The 3,931-nt window shown below is 41.1% G+C and overlaps 1 long non-coding RNA gene across 1 annotated transcript in view; it reads left to right on the top strand.

Annotated features, from left to right (window-relative positions):
• The window catches only part of LOC116688696 (uncharacterized), a 19,646-nt gene extending 17,341 nt beyond the window's left edge, over positions 1-2,305 (top strand). The window contains exon 3 of the long non-coding RNA XR_004331837.1: positions 2,296-2,305. This is a non-coding gene — a long non-coding RNA (uncharacterized LOC116688696). The remainder of the gene's footprint in view (positions 1-2,295) is intronic.
• The last annotated feature ends 1,626 nt before the right edge of the window (positions 2,306-3,931 follow it).

The following is a 3,931-nucleotide window of genomic DNA, read 5'->3' as shown; positions in this document are numbered from 1 at the left end:
GAAGCCAGACACAAAACTGGTACCACTGTTGAGGGCTCCCAGCAGCAAACAGTCCCTATGTCACACATATGTCATGAGGAGGATTTGTTAATGAACACACAAGGATCCCTTCACTTCCCTCTCTCCACTACCGCTAACCCCCTCACTGAAAACTGATGCCTCACCTGTAGCAATTGTATTTGTACTTGTTGTAGCTCCCCAAGGATGTCATGGCGCCCAAACAGATGGCATAGGAGAAGAAGATCTGGGTGCCGGCATCAATCCACACCTGTCAAGTAGGGGGCGAGAGTGAGGACAGAAAGGCCTGCTGAGGACGGGAAGCAAAGGGCATGCATAGAGAAGCAAGAAGCTAAAGGGGCGGGTTATAGTTGGGGTTTGGGAACCAGGAACCTGCCTCATTTAGTATGGGTGAAGCGCACTAGAGTTTTTTGAGCAGGTGAGAATGCAACAATGGCACATGAACCAAAAGCAGACTAAACAAGTGTACCGAGACCACATTGATGAGGTGATCTTGATACGCTTTCTAACAAACTCTGGTGCGGTTCATTTGTGGTGATAACCACATAAGCACCAACTATGCAACTGGGATACGGATTGCAATGTTTCTCTCCCAGAAAAAGATTGCAGTCACTCGTTATTCCCTCGTCAAATTAGCCGCCACTAAAGTTGGAGACAGAGCAATGTGTCGTTGAGTAGTCAAAGTAGCATCGCTCACAAAACAATGTCTGAGAAATGATTTCAATGAAGTTTGCTGGTTTGACCATGGAGATGGAACAAATACACACTAGTCCAGAACACAGGACCTTCTTCCTGTATTTACTTTCTTGCTCTTGTACTTGGATTTTTGTCCGTGGCTAACAAACCAACACAAGGGGAAAGTGTTCCAGGACTCATTAACTGATTTGGACCAGAGCAAACAAACTAGAGGGGTGAAACTACCCTTAGCTGTGGGTAACACTAATATGGAGTAGGGAAGTCGGGTAAGAAACCTGAAGAAGAAGGATGTGGTTTTCTCACTCAGGCAGCACAGGGGCACCTACCTCTGGGTCCTTCAGACGAGCGAGGTCAGGGTACAGGTAGAACTTGATGCCCGCAGAAGCACCGGGGAGGGTTACTCCGCGAATCAACAGCACGATGAGCATGACAAATGGGAACGTGGCTGTAATGTAGACCACCTTGGGGAGATCACAATGCAGAAAAGCAAAGTCACCCATTATGTAAACACTTTTATTATTCTACACGTTTTCTACATTTGTATTAATTCTACAGAGGAAGGCTATTAGTTGGAACTTGAGTTTCAAATATGTTTTGGCCATGACATAAATGTCAGGTTTGGTATTTGGTCTACTAGCTAATAAAGCTGCAAAGATGAATCGATTAAATGATTAGTTGTCAACTATTAAATTTCAAGATTCTCTGATTCATGTTATATGTGAATATTTTGTATTTCACTCCTCTGTGACAGTAAACTAAATATCTTTGAGTTGTGGACAAACCAAGGCATATGAGGACATCATCCTGGACTTTAGGAAACCCAGTTTGACTCGTTTCACCATTTTCTGACAACAACTAATCGATTAATCGATAAAATAAACGCCAGATTAACTAGTTGCAGCCCTACCAGCGAATATCTTTAATTAAGTCATTACAGGGAATATTGTTTGATAAATGTGTGAACTCTTCTTGGATCATGACCAAGACCACAGGCTGTCCCTTCGATCAATAGCAGTGTATCAGTATCTGTTATTTGGAAAGCAGTGGCCACATTTGGCCTGGCCAGAGAGACTTTATTACAAGAGTTACAACTTGGAGCAACCAGAGAGCATTTGTCAGGCCAGACCAATCAATAAATAGTGTTGAGGTTATATAAAGAGCCGTCTAGGGTCGATGGAGCTGCCTCTGGTCTTGGGTGAGTTGTTGATGTTGTTGTTGCAGCATTTGAACGTGGTCTGAAATGTTCCCTTTATGCATTTATCCAAGGGTACATCCATCCTGCACAACTATAAAAACAAGGTAGCCACTGCAGAATCCCCAACCCCCCATTTATTATTTTCTTGCTAAGCCGTTGACTTGAAATATATACAGTACACAGTATATTAGTCAATACATGACAACAAATTGCAGTACAAATAGGTTTGGGATTTTAACAATTGTGTCCATTACATCTAGCTGAGAACACAGACAAGTGTGTTTTCAACTGTAAACTGTCTTTACTGTTTAACTTATGCATCAGAGTACTTTCAACCCTTGCTCTCTGTCTTGAAGTCTTAAGAATCAGGTGACATATTAGTTTAGGGAAGTTTAGGTGTCACGAAGCACAGGATCTTTGTGAGAAAACCAAATGTTGCCATGGCAGTATTCTATTCTTCCTCCTAGAAGAAGAATAGGAACTACTGCCACAGAAATGTTTGTAAAACCTTGTCTAATTATTGATCTCAGAACCCTTTGAAACACATCAGCTATGACTATTTTCTTTGCTACTGTTGTCTTTCTTTAAATTATTTTGATGCAATGGCTAAAACAAGATTATTCCATTTATTAAACAGCCCACCCAGGCCTTCAGAAAATCTTGCATATCTCTAGACTAAATTTGAACATAGCCCCTATTGTTCTCTTGGTAAAACCTAAAAAAAAAGTGTGAAAGAGTCATATGAGAATCATCCTGTCATGGTTTCTGGCAGGCATTATCATTCAGCGATGAAACAAGTGAATGAGTCAGTTTTTGCATTAATTTTAAGTTCAGCGAGCTCAAGAGGAACTGGATCTCGTTCCTCTAAATTAACAGTGCAAAACACAATCAGTAAGCTAGAACTACCGCCTTGAGGTTGTTTGCCTCCACCAACCAGACAAGTTGCAGTTTACATCATTGTCTGTCCATATAATACATTTGGTGAAGACTTTAAAGCAATTTAATGAAAGATATTAAGCCTATGTTTTTGTGTAACACGGATGCTTGTTCAATGTGGCAGCACTGAAGACAATCACAACAGTTTCAGGTGGGGCACCTAAGATTAGTGTCACCTGTACACTATCTGACTAAATGTCCTAAATGTTGGATAGATAATGTCATCACATCATCATTTTACCGTATCAGACAATTGTGTGAAATGTTTTCATAAGTATCAGGAATTCTTGGGCCAAAAACCAAATTTCTGAGGTCACAGTGACCTTACCGACCTATTTGTGCCACATTTTAAGAAATTCCCTTCAAGCGTTTTCTAAGATACTGCATTCATGAGAATGGGACTGAGAGACGGACAACCCCAAAACATAACGGCTCCGGCCCCGGCTGTCTAGAGTTTGGTAATATTTGAGTTTTTTGCAATCACAGTGCTAAAATGTTACTTTTAAAATGCTTCCGGTGCCTAAAGATTTCCTGAATGATAATTTAAAGAGCATAAATGACAATCTTGAAATCTGTGTGGTCATCGTTCCGGTAGATACAGGTGTTTTTGGAACAAGGGCCATATTTGCACCGGGTTTTGCTAACCAATCCTTTGGCTGTCGAGTCATAAAAACAAAAAATACAGGATAGTATAGGATAACAGAAACATATATTTACCTTGCCAGTGGACTTGACTCCCTTCCAGATGCAGAAGAAGCAGATGACCCAGACGAGCAGTAAACACAGAGCCAGGTCCCATTTAACAGGACCAATATCCTCTATACCACTGGTGATACCCAGCACATTATGTCTGAAACATCAAAGGAAAGCTCTGTGAGTGTGTGGGTCCATCAGTCATAGCACTTCGTGACATATTGCCAAAAAGACAATTAATGTTAATCAAGTGGGCGTTTTTGACCAAATTACTGATGTTTGAGCTACTTCCTGTGTCCTTTCGACAACTGAAAAGGTGGTCTTCAACAACACCGCCCGCTAAATGTTTAAGATGTTAAAATCTAACAACCCTGCAGTCTTTGTTTTTTTTCT

Source organism: Etheostoma spectabile, chromosome 4 (genome assembly GCF_008692095.1).
Source record: "Etheostoma spectabile isolate EspeVRDwgs_2016 chromosome 4, UIUC_Espe_1.0, whole genome shotgun sequence".
Lineage (NCBI taxonomy): Eukaryota > Metazoa > Chordata > Actinopteri > Perciformes > Percidae > Etheostoma > Etheostoma spectabile.
This window is presented reverse-complemented; position numbering and strand designations above follow the sequence as displayed.